This window comes from Bufo bufo, chromosome 5 (genome assembly GCF_905171765.1).
Source record: "Bufo bufo chromosome 5, aBufBuf1.1, whole genome shotgun sequence".
Taxonomy (NCBI): Eukaryota; Metazoa; Chordata; class Amphibia; order Anura; family Bufonidae; genus Bufo; species Bufo bufo.
This window is the reverse complement of record NC_053393.1, coordinates 549,345,348-549,365,049: the sequence shown is the minus strand read 5'-3', so window position 1 is coordinate 549,365,049 and position 19,702 is coordinate 549,345,348. Positions and strand designations below refer to the sequence as shown.

At 41.9% G+C, this 19,702-nt stretch overlaps 1 protein-coding gene across 1 annotated transcript in view; it reads left to right on the top strand.

The window, feature by feature from the left end:
• Positions 1-472: 472 nt before the first annotated feature.
• Positions 473-19,702, top strand: part of LOC121000788 (retinoic acid receptor responder protein 2-like) — a 54,910-nt gene continuing 35,680 nt past the window's right edge. The window contains exon 1 of the mRNA XM_040431418.1: positions 473-638. The gene's annotated coding sequence lies outside the window, so the exon portion shown is untranslated. The remainder of the gene's footprint in view (positions 639-19,702) is intronic.

Genomic DNA, 19,702 nt, shown 5'->3' with positions numbered 1-19,702 from the left:
GTAATGTATGTACACAGTGACTGCACCAGCAGAATAGTGAGTGCAGCTCTGGAGTACAATACAGGATGTAACTCAGGATCAGTACAGGATAAGTAATGTATGTACCCAGTGACTGCACCAGCAGAATAGTGAGTGCAGCTCTGGAGTATCATACAGGATGTAACTCAGGATCAGTACAGGATAAGTAATGTATGTACCCAGTGACTGCACCAGCAGAATAGTGAGTGCAGCTCTGGAGTATAATACAGGATGTAACTCAGGATCAGTACAGGATAAGTAATGTATGTACACAGTGACTGCACCAGCAGAATAGTGAGTGCAGCTCTGGAGTATAACACAAGATGTAACTTGGGACTTGTTACCACTAGGGGCACAGTTTTATCTAGAGCCTCATTTTGTGGACGTTCCCCCTTGTATTCAGCTTTCTCTGAAATTCAGAAATCCATCCAGTGAGGAGACGTCCTCAGACTCCGGCTGTTCAGCCTCTTGTACCTTCCCTCGTTGCTGCGAGGCCCCTGCAGTTCCTTTTCCTCCCCAGTCCCCTCCTATCTGCTCTTTCCTCTACTCTTGTCAGATTTCCCCCCCAGTCCAGACCAGAAAGACCCCAGTACAGGCGGAGCAGCTCTGCGTGGAGTTCTGTAAATATTACTTTACATCTATGTCTATTACTGTTCAGTGACTTTTTTTTCTGGGATTCTCACTTTTGGGTAATTTCCATATCTTTGGGGACTTTTCTGTTCTTTGTACACGAAAACGAAAGTAGGTTTTGCAACTAACAACAACAACTATATTGCCTCCCCTGCTACATTTAAAGGGACAGTAATTTTAAAGTATTCATACTATAACAGTACTGGAGCGTTATAAGCGGAGCGGCTGATATCAGTCACATATCTGATATAAAGCAGGAATCATGTGGAGCTGAGAGGCTTCTGTCAATTATCCTCTTAAAGAACCCGTGGGACGGCTGATAACAGACGGCTAGAGAATGTAAAGAAATGCAGTCACACTATAGAGATAGTTCATACCCCTCTCAGATGCCCACATCCTGCAATTCCTCCTCCTCCATATAACACGGAGATCATATATCACACCACCCTCCATATTACACACATATATCCTATATTACAACCTCCATATAACACATCCATATCCTATATCACCTCTTCCATGTACACACATATATCCTATATCACCCCTCTATATTACACACATATATCCTATATCACCCCTCTATATTACACACGTATATCCTATATCACCTCTTCCATGTACACATATATATCCTATATCACCCCTCTATATTACACACATATATCCTATATCACCCCTCTATATTACACACGTATATCCTATATCACCTCTTCCATGTACACACATATATCCTATATCACCCCTCTATATTACACACTTATATCCTATATCACCCCTCTATATTACACACTTATATCCTATATCACCCCTCTATATTACACACTTATATCCTATATAACCCCTCTATATTACACACGTATATCCTATATCACCCCTCTATATTACACACGTATATCCTATATCACCTCTTCCATGTACACACGTATATCCTATATCACCCCTCTATATTACACACTTATATCCTATATCACCTCTTCCATGTACACACATATATCCTATATCACCCCTCTATATTACACACGTATATCCTATATCACCTCTTCCATGTACACACATATATCCTATATCACCCCTCTATATTACACACGTATATCCTATATCACCTCTTCCATGTACACACATATATCCTATATCACCCCTCTATATTACACACTTATATCCTATATCACCCCTCTATATTACACACTTATATCCTATATCACCCCTCTATATTACACACTTATATCCTATATAACCCCTCTATATTACACACTTATATCCTATATCACCCCTCTATATTACACACATATATCCTATATCACCCCTCTATATTACACACGTATATCCTATATCACCCCTCTATATTACACACTTATATCCTATATCACCTCTTCCATGTACACACGTATATCCTATATCACCCCTCTATATTACACACTTATATCCTATATCACCCCTCTATATTACACACGTATATCCTATATCACCTCTTCCATGTACACACATATATCCTATATCACCCCTCTATATTACACACTTATATCCTATATCACCCCTCTATATTACACACTTATATCCTATATCACCCCTCTATATTACACACTTATATCCTATATAACCCCTCTATATTACACACTAATATCCTATATCACCCCTCTATATTACACACTTATATCCTATATCACCCATCTATATTACACACTTATATCCTATATCACCCCTCTATATTACACACTTATATCCTATATAACCCCTCTATATTACACACTTATATCCTATATCACCCCTCTATATTACACACTTATATCCTATATCACCTCTTCCATGTACACACATATATCCTATATCACCCCTCTATATTACACACGTATATCCTATATCACCCCTCTATATTACACACTTATATCCTATATCACCCCTCTATATTACACACTTATATCCTATATAACCCCTCTATATTACACACTTATATCCTATATCACCCCTCTATATTACACACATATATCCTATATCACCCCTCTATATTACACACGTATATCCTATATCACCCCTCTATATTACACACTTATATCCTATATCACCTCTTCCATGTACACACGTATATCCTATATCACCCCTCTATATTACACACTTATATCCTATATCACCCCTCTATATTACACACGTATATCCTATATCACCTCTTCCATGTACACACATATATCCTATATCACCCCTCTATATTACACACTTATATCCTATATCACCCTTCTATATTACACACTTATATCCTATATCACCCCTCTATATTACACACTTATATCCTATATAACCCCTCTATATTACACACTTATATCCTATATCACCTCTTCCATGTACACACTTATATCCTATATCACCCCTCTATATTACACACTTATATCCTATATCACCCTTCTATATTACACACTTATATCCTATATCACCCCTCTATATTACACACTTATATCCTATATCACCCTTCTATATTACACACTTATATCCTATATCACCCCTCTATATTACACACTTATATCCTATATAACCCCTCTATATTACACACTTATATCCTATATCACCCCTCTATATTACACACTTATATCCTATATCACCTCTTCCATGTACACACTTATATCCTATATCACCCCTCTATATTACACACTTATATCCTATATCACCTCTTCCATGTACACACTTATAGCCTATATCACCCCTCTATATTACACACGTATATCCTATATCAGACCTCCCGAGTGTCCCTTATTTGGAGGGACAGTCCATATTTTGGACCCAAGTCCCTCTTTTCTCCTTAAATGTCCCTCTTTTTGATCTGAGGTATAGATTTGCATCGTTACATCTGGTGTTTGTCCGGTTCCGATCTGTATATTTGACCAGACCTCGTATATTATTTCATTATTTGAAGGAATATTGAATTTTAGAAATTTCAACATTCAGATAGTTTTTGTGCTATTGTGCGCTAAGAAAACTCTTAGGGCTCTTTCACATGAGCGGATCCGGGTAATCCGCTGAGTAAAAGAGAGCCAAGCCCCGCTCCGGACGGCGGAGACACGGAGCAGTAACATGGTTGATGATGCTCTTTGCCTCTCTGTGAAATTTTTACTACAAAATCACGGTGACAACTTTATATCACAGATTTTGTAGTAAAAAGATCACAGAGAGGCAAAGAGCATCATCAACCATGTTACTGCTCCGTGTCTCCGCCGTCCGGAGCGGGGCTTGGCTCTCTTTTACTCAGCGGATTACCCGGATCCGCTCGTGTGCAGAGACCTTAAAGTGTATAAATATACAGGAAAAATAGACTTTTATACAAATGAACCATAAGTGTCCCTTTTTGTCCAAAAAGTTGAGAGGTATGCTGTATCACCCCTCCATATTACACATACATAATTATATCACCCCCTCCATATTACACATGCATATCCTATATCACACCTCAGGGGCTGGTACATTTTAGCCTGGGGGGCAGGCACACAGCACTGGCCCATGTGTAGCGGCCCATCCTTTACCTGTTTTACTCCGCCTAACATATAATGGCGGTACAGGTAAATGGGCTTTAAATCATTCAAAGGTGGCAGCCGGTTGTGTTTTCATGTTGGGATGGTACACGTCTGCCATCCAGGACACAGGACACACAGGTGCCATCCAGGACACAGGACACACAGGTGCCATCCCAGATACAGGACACACAGGTGCCATCCAGGACACAGGACACACAGGTGCCATCCCAGATACAGGACGCACAGGTGCCATCCCAGATACAGGACGCACAGGTGCCATCCCAGATACAGGACACACAGGTGCCATCCCAGATATAGGACGCACAGGTGCCATCCCAGATATAGGATGCACAGATGCCATCCAGGACACAGGACACACAGGTGCCATCCCAGATACAGGACGCACAGGTGCCACCCCAGATACAGGACACACAGGTGCCATCCCAGATACAGGACACACAGGTGCCATCCCAGATATAGGACGCACAGGTGCCATCCCAGATATAGGATGCACAGGTGCCATCCCAGATACAGGACGCACAGGTGCCATCCCAGATACACGACGCACAGGTGCCATCCCAGATACAGAACACACAGGTGCCATCCCAGATATAGGACGCACAGGTGCCATCCCAGATACAGGACACACAGGTGCCATCCCAGATACAGGACACACAGGTGCCATCCCAGATACAGGACACACAGGTGCTATCCACGTAAGACAGAATCTGTAACAGCGGCCGAACTCAGATGTGAATGGATGGTATCAGATTGAAGTATAGAATCAGCTGCATGTAAAACACACAAATACACAGCAAGAACCAGGATCGCTACATGCATACAGCACCAGAACCATGTGCAGTGCAGATACCCAGCACCAGAACCATGTGCAGTACAGATACCCAGCACCAGAACCATGTGCAGTACAGATACCCAGCACCAGAACCATGTGCAGTACAGATACCCAGCACCAGAACCATGTGCAGTACAGATACCCAGCACCAGAACCATGTGCAGTACAGATACCCAGAACCAGAACCATGTGCAGTGCAGATACCCAGCACCAGAACCATGTGCAGTGCAGATACCCAGAACCATGTGCAGTACAGATACCCAGCACCAGAACCATGTGCAGTACAGATACCCAGAACCAGAACCATGTGCAGTGCAGATACCCAGCACCAGAACCATGTGCAGTGCAGATACCCAGAACCAGAACCATGTGCAGTACAGATACCCAGCACCAGAACCATGTGCAGTGCAGATACCCAGAACCATGTGCAGTACAGATACCCAGCACCAGAACCATGTGCAGTACAGATACCCAGAACCAGAACCATGTGCAGTGCAGATACCCAGCACCAGAACCATGTGCAGTGCAGATACCCAGAACCAGAACCATGTGCAGTACAGATACCCAGCACCAGAACCATGTGCAGTGCAGATACCCAGCACCAGAACCATGTGCAGTGCAGATACCCAGCACCAGAACCATGTGCAGTGCAGATACCCAGAACCAGAACCATGTGCAGTACAGATACCCAGCACCAGAACCATGTGCAGTACAGATACCCAGCACCAGAACCATGTGCAGTACAGATACCCAGCACCAGAACCATGTGCAGTACAGATACCCAGCACCAGAACCATGTGCAGTACAGATACCCAGCACCAGAACCATGTGCAGTGCAGATACCCAGCACCAGAACCATGTGCAGTACAGATACCCAGAACCAGAACCATGTGCAGTACAGATACCCAGAACCAGAACCATGTGCAGTACAGATACCCAGCACCAGAACCATGTGCAGTACAGATACCCAGAACCAGAACCATGTGCAGTACAGATACCCAGAACCAGAACCATGTGCAGTGCAGATACCCAGCACCAGAACCATGTGCAGTGCAGATACCCAGAACCAGAACCATGTGCAGTGCAGATACCCAGAACCAGAACCATGTGCAGTACAGATACCCAGCACCAGAACCATGTGCAGTGCAGATACCCAGAAGCAGAACCATGTGCAGTGCAGATACCCAGAACCAGAACCATGTGCAGTACAGATACCCAGCACCAGAACCATGTGCAGTGCAGATACCCAGCACCAGAACCATGTGCAGTACAGATACTCAGCACCAGAACCATGTGCAGTACAGATACCCAGCACCAGAACCATGTGCAGTGCAGATACCCAGCACCAGAACCATGTGCAGTGCAGATACCCAGCACCAGAACCATGTGCAGTGCAGATACCCAGCACCAGAACCATGTGCAGTGCAGATACCCAGCACCAGAACCATGTGCAGATATCCAGCACCAGAACCATGTGCAGAACCATGTGCAGATACCCAGCACCAGAACCATGTGCAGTGCAGATACCCAGCACCAGAACCATGTGCAGTGCAGATACCCAGCACCAGAACCATGTGCAGATATCCAGCACCAGAACCATGTGCAGAACCATGTGCAGATACCCAGCACCAGAACCATGTGCAGTGCAGATACCCAGCACCAGAACCATGTGCAGTGCAGATACCCAGCACCAGAACCATGTGCAGTACATATATACATCCCCAGATTTTAAAAGTTCAGTACAGATACCATTTCAGTAGTCAGGTCGGCCCTCGCCATATAAGCTTGTACGGTGTGAAACTACAGCTCCCAGTATGGTCTGAACAGTTGTAAAGGGATGCTGGGAGTTGTTTCGCAAAACAGCATGCTACCACCAATCATCAGCAGTGGACCATACAAGTGACTACAGCTCTCATCATACACAGTCAGCAGCAGAATAATCATTTCCATTTAGTGACTTTAAGGTGACGTCTCCTCCTGTGTTCTCCATCTGGTTCAGACCGCCATGATGACTTCTCCCGGCCACTATTCAACTCTGCAGATTTTGCTAAGAAGATGTCGAGCTCCTCTCTTTACCTTTATCTTTGTATATAGTGCCACATGCTCTGTGCCCTCTGTATATAGTGCCACATACTTTGTGCCCTCTGCATATAGTGCCACATGCTCTGTGCCCTCTGTATATAGTGCCACATGCTCTGTGCCCTCTGTATATAGTTCTACATGCTCTGTGCCCTCTGTATATAGTGCCACATGCTCTGTGCCCTCTGTATATAGTGCCACATACTCTGTGCCCTCTGTATATAGTGCCACATGCTCTGTGCCCTCTGTATATAGTGCCACATGCTCTGTACCCTCTGTATATAGTGCCACATGCTCTGTGCCCTCTGTATATAGTGCCACATGCTCTGTGCCCTCTGTATATAGTGCCACATGCTCTGTGCCCTCTGTATATAGTGCCACATGCTCTGTGCCCTCTGTATATAGTGCTACATGCTCTGTGCCCTCTGTATATAGTGCCACATGCTCTGTGCCCTCTGTATATAGTGCCACATACTCTGTGCCCTCTGTATATAGTGCCACATGCTCTGTGCCCTCTGTATATAGTGCCACATGCTCTGTGCCCTCTGTATATAGTGCCACATGCTCTGTGCCCTCTGTATATAGTGCCACATGCTCTGTGCCCTCTGTATATAGTGCCACATGCTCTGTGCCCTCTGTATATAGTGCCACATGCTCTGTGCCCTCTGTATATAGTGCCACATGCGGCGTACCAGACACACTTTGCACAAGCCGTCGCACTCTGAACACCCTTGAGGGCCGGGGTTCTCCTCACCCGCAGGAAGGGGGACTTTGGCAGAGCCCTTCCCAGGGGTCAGTGGCAGGGTGGCTGGGCACAGCGGCTGCAGTTGGGCAAAACCCCAAAGTAAATACTGTGACCCAATGCAATGGTCAATAGGGAAACACGAGGATGGTCAGTAACGTAAGCGCCAGGGCACGAGAACCAGAGAAACCCCTCAGCAGATAGCTTCAGATCCAGAGCCGGGGAAGGAACTGAATAATCAGCAGAGTGAGGGACGACCAGGTGTAAATGTCCCTCCACAGATGACCGGACACCGCTGAGGACACACCCGATCTCCACCCTCAGCCCAGGGGAGCACAGTGAGGGCTGAAAGAGCAGAGGAGGGAACCCCCCACCACAAGTCAGGAGACAACAGAGGTTCCCTGGCAACAGCTGACGCTGGGGGTTCTGGCGTCCCAGGACTCCTGACCAGTGTCAGCGCTGGGAATGATGGCGTCCCGTCTACCAGCAGCACACGCGTAAAGTGCCAACCTTTACTAGCTCCGCCCCCGGGGGCGACACTCTGCCCCTCGTAGCCAGCGAGGGGTGAGGGATGTCCGGCCGGAGACCACCTGGGAGAATGAGAGACACGTCTCCGCTTGGTGACATGTTTCCGGCGAGACTGCAGATGTATATAGTGCCATCTGCTTGGTGCCCCTTATAAATAGTGCCACTTTACGTATAGTGCCTCTTCTATGTGTCCCCTTTATGTATAGAGCCTCTTATATGCGCGACGTCACAGGTCACACGTTGCCGATGGTCACTTTATATCAGTACACTGCTGTATATACTATATATCTGTACACACTGCATCTATTATACCTCATACCTCACATATCAGTACACTGCTGTATATACTATATACCTGTACACACTGCATCTATTATACCTCGTACCTCACATATCAGTACACTGCTGTTTATACTATATATCTGTACACACTGCATCTATTATACCTCATACCTCACATATCAGTACACTGCTGTATATACTATATATCTGTACACACTGCATCTATTATACCTCATACCTCACATATCAGTACACTGCTGTATACTCTATACATCTGTACACAGTGCATCTATTATACCTCATACCTCACATATCAGTACACTGCTGTATATACTATATATCTGTACACACTGCATCTATTATACCTCATACCTCACATATCAGTACACTGCTGTATATACTATATATCTGTACACACTGCATCTATTATACCTCGTACCTCATATATCAGTACACTGCTGTATATACTATATATCTGTACACACCTCATCTATTATACCTCGTACCTCACATATCAGTACACTGCTGTATATACTATATATCTGTACACACTGCATCTATTATACCTCGTACCTCACATATCAGTACACTGCTGTATATACTATATACCTGTACACACTGCATCTATTATACCTCATACCTCACATATCAGTACACTGCTGTATATACTATATATCTGTACACACTGCATCTATTATACCTCATACCTCCCATATCAGTACACTGCTGTATATACTATATATCTGTACACACTGCATCTATTATACCTCATACCTCACATATCAGTACACTGCTGTATATACTATATATCTGTACACACTGCATCTATTATACCTCATATCTCACATATCAGTACACTGCTGTATATACTATATATCTGTACACACTGCATCTATTATACCTCGTACCTCACATATCAGTACACTGCTGTATATACTATATATCTGTACACACTGCATCTATTATACCTCGTACCTCACATATCAGTACACTGCTGTATATACTATATATCTGTACACACTGCATCTATTATACCTAGTACCTCACATATCAGCACACTGCTGTATATACTATATATCTGTACACACTGCATCTATTATACCTCGTACCTCACATATCAGTACACTGCTGTATATACTATATATCTGTACACACTGCATCTATTATACCTCGTACCTCACATATCAGTACACTGCTGTATATACTATATATCTGTACACTGCATCTATTATACCTCGTACCTCACATATCAGTACACCGCTGTATATACTATATACCTGTACACACTGCATCTATTATACCTCATACCTCCCATATCAGTACACTGCTGTATATACTATATATCTGTACACACTGCATCTATTATGCCTCGTACCTCACATATCAGTACACTGCTGTATATACTATATATCTGTACACACTGCATCTATTATACCTCGTACCTCACATATCAGTACACTGCTGTATATACTATATATCTGTACACTGCATCTATTATACCTCGTACCTCACATATCAGTACACCGCTGTATATACTATATATCTGTACACACTGCATCTATTATACCTCATACCTCACATATCAGTACACTGCTGTATATACTGTCGTCGCAATTCATGCGACTCTCCTTCTTCTTTGTGTGGTGCCAAATCAATTAGAAGAATAAGTATGTGTACAGCATACTGCTTTATAATGAGACCAGACACTAGGTGGTTTCATGAAAGCATCTTCTCATCCTCTTTGAGCCCTGGTAGAAGAGACCAGGCGAGAGAGCCTTTTATTCACAGTACATTCACTTAAATAGCAGACATGACATCACAAAAGGGGTGTTCCTTAAGAAGAGACTATTGGCTCCTTAACCTGATAGGAGTGGTTTCACTGAGTCTATAGGTGTATTTGAAGACTGTAATATAATCCCCTCTTCCCCCTCCCTCATTGACCTTCTCATACATATGGTTTGCAGCCATCTAGTGGACAGAAATGTGTACTACAGAATATTCTCATTATATATGCGTAAAATAATAAATCCTTCTCTCACAAATCCCTCCTTTTGCGGGAAATAGACCAGAGGTGAACAGGCAAAAGTGAGGTACTCTCCCAACGCCCTAAACAGCGAAGAGCTGGACTTTCCTTATTGCTTCACCAGGTCCCCTCAATTCCCTTTCGGGTTTGCCTTCACCTTGTCCTATTTACACCGCAACCATCAACAAGGTTTTATTTACTTAAGGATGGAATAATCTTTGTCTTTGACAGGGGCACAGCACATATACATAGTGTGGGCATGGATGTATTATACATTTTCAAAAACAATTTTCCTAAAATGTAGAACTATATGACAGCCTGTTAAAACCAAATTCTAATAACATTGTAGTCGCTGAACCAGTTCCCAAAACATTATTCTGGCCATGATATTAATTTCAGAATTTTTCCCATCAGTTCATTTGATAGAGTTCATCAGTTTCTTCAGATCCTTGGTGATCCTTCCATCAGTTTCTTCAGATCCTTGGTGATCCTTCCATCAGGGGCAGTGTTGTCCTGGATGTAGATGCAGCCGTTCTTGTAGACCCCTCCTTTTTCTGCTGTCAAGGACCAGTTGGTTCTGTGGAGTCATCACTGGAAAAGAGCTCAGTTGTTCCACCATTCCCTTAACAGCATCACAGATATAATTCACAAATCTCTGTTGATGACAATAGAGATGTTAATCCAATCAAAAAAATCATTATTATTAATTTTTTTATACTACTACACTGCGTGCAGAATTATTAGGCAAATGAGTATTTTGACCACATCATCCTCTTTATGCATGTTGTCTTACTCCAAGCTGTATAGGCTCGAAAGCCTACTACCAATTAAGCATATTAGGTGATGTGCATCTCTGTAATGAGAAGGGGTGTGGTCTAATGACATCAACACCCTATATCAGGTGTGCATAATTATTAGGCAACTTCCTTTCCTTTGGCAAAATGGGTCAAAAGAAGGACTTGACAGGCTCAGAAAAGTCAAAAATAGTGAGATATCTTGCAGAGGGATGCAGCACTCTTAAAATTGCAAAGCTTCTGAAGCGTGATCATCGAACAATCAAGCGTTTCATTCAAAATAGTCAACAGGGTCGCAAGAAGCGTGTGGAAAAACCAAGGTGCAAAATAACTGCCCATGAACTGAGAAAAGTCAAGCGTGCAGCTGCCAAGATGCCACTTGCCACCAGTTTGGCCATATTTCAGAGCTGCAACATCACTGGAGTGCCCAAAAGCACAAGGTGTGCAATACTCAGAGACATGGCCAAGGTAAGAAAGGCTGAAAGACGACCACCACTGAACAAGACACACAAGCTGAAACGTCAAGACTGGGCCAAGAAATATCTCAAGACTGATTTTTCTAAGGTTTTATGGACTGATGAAATGAGAGTGAGTCTTGATGGGCCAGATGGATGGGCCCGTGGCTGGATTGGTAAAGGGCAGAGAGCTCCAGTCCGACTCAGACGCCAGCAAGGTGGAGGTGGAGTACTGGTTTGGGCTGGTATCATCAAAGATGAGCTTGTGGGGCCTTTTCAGGTTGAGGATGGAGTCAAGCTCAACTCCCAGTCCTACTGCCAGTTTCTGGAAGACACCTTCTTCAAGCAGTGGTACAGGAAGAAGTCTGCATCCTTCAAGAAAAACATGATTTTCATGCAGGACAATGCTCCATCACACACGTCCAAGTACTCCACAGCGTGGCTGGCAAGAAAGGGTATAAAAGAAGAAAATCTAATGACATGGCCTCCTTGTTCACCTGATCTGAACCCCATTGAGAACCTGTGGTCCATCATCAAATGTGAGATTTACAAGGAGGGAAAACAGTACACCTCTCTGAACAGTGTCTGGGAGGCTGTGGTTGCTGCTGCACGCAATGTTGATGGTGAACAGATCAAAACACTGACAGAATCCATGGATGGCAGGCTTTTGAGTGTCCTTGCAAAGAAAGGTGGCTATATTGGTCACTGATTTGTTTTTGTTTTGTTTTTGAATGTCAGAAATGTATATTTGTGAATGTTGAGATGTTATATTGGTTTCACTGGTAAAAATAAATAATTGAAATGGGTATATATTTGTTTTTTGTTAAGTTGCCTAATAATTATGCACAGTAATAGTCACCTGCACACACAGATATCCCCCTAAAATAGCTAAAACTAAAAACAAACTAAAAACTACTTCCAAAAATATTCAGCTTTGATATTAATGAGTTTTTTGGGTTCATTGAGAACATGGTTGTTGTTCAATAATAAAATTAATCCTGAAAAATAAAACTTGCCTAATAATTCTGCACTCCCTGTAATCATGGGAATTAATGACTCGAATCCTGCAACTATCTGACTTTTTGCTTTAAATTAATCAGAAACTCTACTACAGACTCCTATGGCATCCATGTATCCATGTATAAACGTGAGTCAAAGGATGTAGGCAGTGACCTCCTTAGTCGTGACCGGACATTGTTTTCTGATTTGATCCCACTCAGGAGGTGAGAATAGAACAAATGGCATCAGTACCCGATCAGGACTTGATCAGGGTACATTGGCCACTTCATTCCACCTGCATCCTGGGTTGGAGTTTCAAATCTCCACACAATCACCAGATATCTGCGTTGATAAACCAACTGTCAGAGTAAACGTTAGAGTCACTACTTGTCTTCTTCAGCTGAATTATGTAAGAACAATATCCTGGAGGGAAAACACCAAAGGGCTTTCCTGTATAAATCCTGTCTCTAAGGTCAGTTTGTCATTATATTTTAAATTTGGCCAAATATTTAATGTCAATTATAGGTAAGGATGTAGGAGCCACAGAAGCAACTGAACTTTGAGGTTTCTCCCTTACCAACATTCTAAATTTGCCTAGGGGATCTTGGTCACTTACACATGCTCCTAACACATATATCCCCAAATCCTGTTGTATAGGATTTCTAATGGACAGGAACAGAGGATTACATTCATCATGTTTACAACTGTTTGGTGGGGTTGCCTTCAGGATAGTCATTCTATGGGACAAACCTTCACCTTTACTGACTCTAGAAGTAGTTTCCACTGGTTTATATTTCTAACACTTTAGACTAGTACTCCATTCTTGTTAATTTCCAATATCCACAGTTGGTATGGTCATATTTAAATACAATTACCATAGACTGGGTCAGTTCCAGTCACACAGATGTACTTATCAGACCAAAACCAAGTGTCCTATCTGTCATCTGTCTTACAGTCCACTATACTGCAAAAGTCAACTTAGTTGTTCCTGACTCATCTTGATAATATATCACCGTTGGAATTTGATTTGACTGTGATTTCCCCTTTGTACAATATGGAACAAACAATAAGGCATGAAACAACATTATGGCTCTTATAGTCCTGACACTTGATTGCAATACGATCAGTTTCTCCTTGCAATTCGACAGCAGTGGCGGCGGTTATCAGGACTTGATGTAGATCTTCAATCCGTAGCTCTAGGACTTTCCACACGTCTCTTGTTTCACCACTATCCAATCTCCTGATTGTGAAGAATGAATCGCTTCTATACAGTCTGGATTCTAGGAAACAACTAAAACTTGGAAATACACATTAAACAATAAATTGTGCGACAACATCAGCATTTTGGAAAACTACTATGCTGCATCTGGAACTATTGGGGAAATAGACACCTAATCCAGGAGCATTCCCAAAGAGTACTTCATAAGGACTTAGGCCTATCTTCCGGTTAGATGTATATCGGATGGAGAAAAGCCCCAGGGATAGGTACTCTCACCTCAGTCAGTATCTTTTAGCTGTAGCCTTTGCTACAGGCCAAATCTCCGAATATCCTGGAAAGAGATCAATACAGACACAGACATATTCACACTGTTCCACCTTTGTTCTGAATGTAGTCAATCCGCAGTCTCTGAAATGGGTAAGATGACCTTGGCATATGCCTTCCTGGAACTCCCATAGTTCTCAAATCATTATTACAGCATTCACCTAGTGGCAGCATTGTTGAACCCAGGAGTCATCCACCACAGAACCCAATCACACCTTCTCTCTCTGGATTTGCCCATGTTCTAAATCCATCCTCTTTAGGTGGAGTGCCCTCTGAAGGAAGAGTTTATTACCAACTCTCCAGAGTCCTATTATCACTTCTACCTTTATCCTTTGATGTTTCCTTTCAGCCTCTATAACCTGTATCTGAAAAAGGCAAACTTTTTGGAAGTCCACTGGCCTTAAGCCATCCTGTATCACACAGATTTCCACTTAGGGTAGACTTCAGGTAATAATGTAACCTCTACCTTCTCAGGCAGTATCAGGGCATCAAACATCTTTCATACACTCAGCATTCATTATTGATGGGCTTAGCCATGGATCAAATAAAATCTCTGCTTCACTAGATTAGACCATAATAATGAGTGATACCGAAGGCATACCTGGATGTTAGCAGTCTTACCCTCAGCCATCTTACCAACCTCAGCGAGTGTCTTCAGCTCTGTCTCCTGCACTAACATTGCTGGACGGAGTGGTTCTTTCTTGACAACATCAGATTAAGTAGGAACAGCATAGCCTGTCCGAAATGATCCATCTTCCAGGAACCTGAAATGATCTACCAGAAACTCAAAAATGTGGTTATTAATTGGAGACATTAAATTTGAATTTTTATTTTTATATTTTTATTTACTACTCCCAGACTCCCCCCTTCCAGATGCAGCAGAGTGATCGGATCTAATTTTGCACACCCTTAAGACGGTGATTAATTGGTGAGAGGAGTAGGAATTGCATTACTATATGCTCCTACACATGTGATACTACCCTTAGCCATGAGAGATCATGGAACATGTTTGCTATGAGGCAATGTAATTAGATCCCAAGGATTATATAAATAATAGGGATCCAGTATTTGATTCTGGGTTGTTAGTTTCCTATGTGCGTTTCATTTGAAGGGGCTGAACATTTGTCTTCCTCCCACAGGCGAGGAAGTGGGCAAGTACATACAAAGTCTTCCCCCCCCCCCCCCTTGTGGGGAGGACTGATTGGCAGCCACCCCCGCCTTAGGTCTTTGTTTGATTTAACTTTAACAATATGACAAAATAGGGACAAAATTAACTTCTCTCAAGCCCAGCCAACACTAGACCTTTCTAGATGATTCTCAAGATCATACACAAAGGCAGCACTTAGGATTTTCTCATGCATAGATAAGGTAATCTCAAAAATCCAAATCCACCCAACTTTTCTGGAGTCTAGTGAAAACTTTCTCCACACTCTCTGTCCTGAGGACAATGTGACTGACTGATGATCTAAACACTTCATCACAGACTCACTGATCTTCACTATGCATTAAATCCCCAGCTCTACATTGGACTCAATTTTCCAAATCTCATAAATAATATGAGAAAACTCTCCATATTTTAACTAATCTTCTATAAAGCAGCATAAGTAAGTCCTCTGAATTGGGAATTCTATTCATCGTGGCAAAATTGATGTTACTACTGGGTGTAATATATGTCATACATCATATAATGATGCAGATATCCCTACACTTTCACTCATACCTGAATAAGGACTTAGAATGGGTGCAACCTTAGATTGATAGGACACTTCCAACTAGCATCATGGGAATATTTCTAGTAGTCATCATAGGGGCAATTACTGCAGGTACATTTTTAACTGATGGGACATACAATTGGGAAGGGTTATTTTCAGACATCACTGGATATAATCCAGTGTTGGAACTATGATAGGATTGTGTAAAGTCTTTGAGATCCACAAACACACAACATGTTACTTGCACACACACTCCCATCCCCCATAAGGCCTAAGGAAAGAGTAGAAGGCACAGTGGGTGGTGCTGATTAGCACATTCCAGCACCTGGTGTAGAGGAGTGGCTGACAGAAAAAGCAATAGGTAGTCTTTGATGGACCACAAGACCCAGGATTACTTAGTTACAACACATGTGGTGCGGGGGAAGGGAATGCCGCATGGCCAACTCTCTTTGTTCCCTTACCACATCCAAATCCTCCATTTTACTATAGCAGTATTGTCCATTCTTCTCAATTACTTTCAACTTTCCCTCTACACTTTTCCACAACTTTAATTTAATCTATCTCCTACTGCATTTGCAACATCTAGGGGGAACTTTTACACAAAACTGCATATTTACGGATAATACCGGAAATCGCTGCTACTTAGTATGACAGAATGCTTTCAACTTTTATTTCTAACTGAAACTTTTCCTTTCTTTTCTCGCATCAACTGAGTCGCTGTTAATATCTCTTTTCACTCTGTCCTGCAACATTAGAATTTCCCATTATTGTAGTTACACGAAGATCAAACAATTGCTACTTATCAAACCCGCAAACTTAAGCGTAGTTGCACAAAGATCAAATGGAATCCGATTACTATAAGTATTCGCCACCGAACCCACTAACTCAAGCGCAGTTGCACAAAGATCAAATGATATAATAGTATTGAGCCCACAATCTCTCAAAGTGAAGACCCCTCGTCAATTCACCGGGATACAAAATCTTAATAACTTCCAATTGCCTATGGCAATTGGTATTAACCCTTTTCCCAAAGTTCTCGTCAGAACCTTGACTGGGAACTAATTCTACGTCACAGGATATCCGGCTCAGCTGTCTAACAATTTCCGTTTAGTTTCAGCATGTTCTACCACACAAAGAAGGAATATTTCAATAGGTTCTTTCTAACAGACAGATCAGCTATAATTTGAACCCTTCTATCGCGATAACACCAATTCAACTCTTGAGAACCCACAAAAGCGGAAGTTACAGAGGAGATTTGTAAGAAATAAAGCTTTCTTACCTTGCCGGCATGTGATCTCGTCTGATGGTTCAGTTTAAGTCGCTCTCGTGGCGTTTGAATCGGAAGTTACGCAAGCTATCTGCCCCACGTTGGGCGCCATTTTGTCGTCGCAATTCATGCGACTCTCCTTCTTCTTTGTGTGGTGCCAAATCAATTAGAAGAATAAGTATGTGTACAGCATACTGCTTTATAATGAGACCAGACACTAGGTGGTTTCATGAAAGCATCTTCTCATCCTCTTTGAGCCCTGGTAGAAGAGACCAGGCGAGAGAGCCTTTTATTCACAGTACATTCACTTAAATAGCAGACATGACATCACAAAAGGGGTGTTCCTTAAGAAGAGACTATTGGCTCCTTAACCTGATAGGAGTGGTTTCACTAAGTCTATAGGTGTATTTGAAGACTGTAATATAATCCCCTCTTCCCCCTCCCTCATTGACCTTCTCATACATATGGTTTGCAGCCATCTAGTGGACAGAAATGTGTACTACAGAATATTCTCATTATATATGCGTAAAATAATAAATCCTTCTCTCACAATACTATATACCTGTACACACTGCATCTATTATACCTCATACCTCACATATCAGTACACTGCTGTATATACTATATATCTGTACACACTGCATCTATTATACCTCGTACCTCACATATCAGTACACTACTGTATATACTATATATCTGTGCACACTGCATCTATTATACCTCATACCTCACATATCAGTACACTGCTGTATATACTATATACCTGTACACACTGCATCTATTTTACCTCGTACCTCACATATCAGTACACTGCTGTATATACTATATATCTGTACACACTGCATCTATTATACCTTGTACCTCGCATATCAGTACACTGCTGTATATACTATATATCTATACACACTGCATCTATTATACCTCATACCTCCCATATCAGTACACTGCTGTATATACTATGCATCTGTACACACTGCATCTATTATACCTCATACCTCACATATCAGTACACTGCTGTATATACTATATATCTGTACACACTGCATCTTTTATACCTTGTACCTCGCATATCAGTACACTGCTGTATATACTATATATCTGTACACTGCATCTATTATACCTCATACCTCACATATCAGTACACTGCTGTATATACTATATATCTGTACACATTATATCTATTATACCTCGTACCTCACATATCAGTACACTGCTGTATATACTATATATCTGTACACTGCATCTATTATACCTCATACCTCACATATCAGTACACTGCTGTATATACTATATATCTGTACACACTGCATCTATTATACCTCGTACCTCACATATCAGTACACTGCTGTATATACTATATATCTGTACACATTATATCTATTATACCTCGTACCTCACATATCAGTACACTGCTGTATATACTATATATCTGTACACTGCATCTATTATACCTCATACCTCACATATCAGTACACTGCTGTATATACTATATATCTGTACACACTGCATCTATTATACCTCGTACCTCACATATCAGTACACTGCTGTATATACTATATATCTGTACACTGCATCTATTATACCTCACATATCAGTACACTGCTGTATATACTATATATCTGTACACACTGCATCTATTATACCTCGTACCTCACATATCAGTACACTGCTGTATATACTATATATCTGTACACTGCATCTATTATACCTCATACCTCACATATCAGTACACTGCTGTATATACTATATATCTGTACACATTATATCTATTATACCTCGTACCTCACATATCAGTACACTGCTGTATATACTATATATCTGTACACTGCATCTATTATACCTCATACCTCACATATCAGTACACTGCTGTATATACTATGTATCTGTACACACTGCATCTATTATACCTCATACCTCACATATCAGTACACTGCTGTATATACTATATATCTGTACACACTGCATCTATTATACCTCGTACCTCACATTTCAGTACACTGCTGTATATACTATATATCTGTACACATTATATCTATTATACCTCGTACCTCACATATCAGTACACTGCTGTATATACTATATATCTGTACACTGCATCTATTATACCTCATACCTCACATATCAGTACACTGCTGTATATACTATATATCTGTACACACTGCATCTATTATACCTCGTACCTCACATATCAGTACACTGCTGTATATACTATATATCTGTACACACTGCATCTATTATAACTCATACCTCACATATCAGTACACTGCTGTTTATACTATA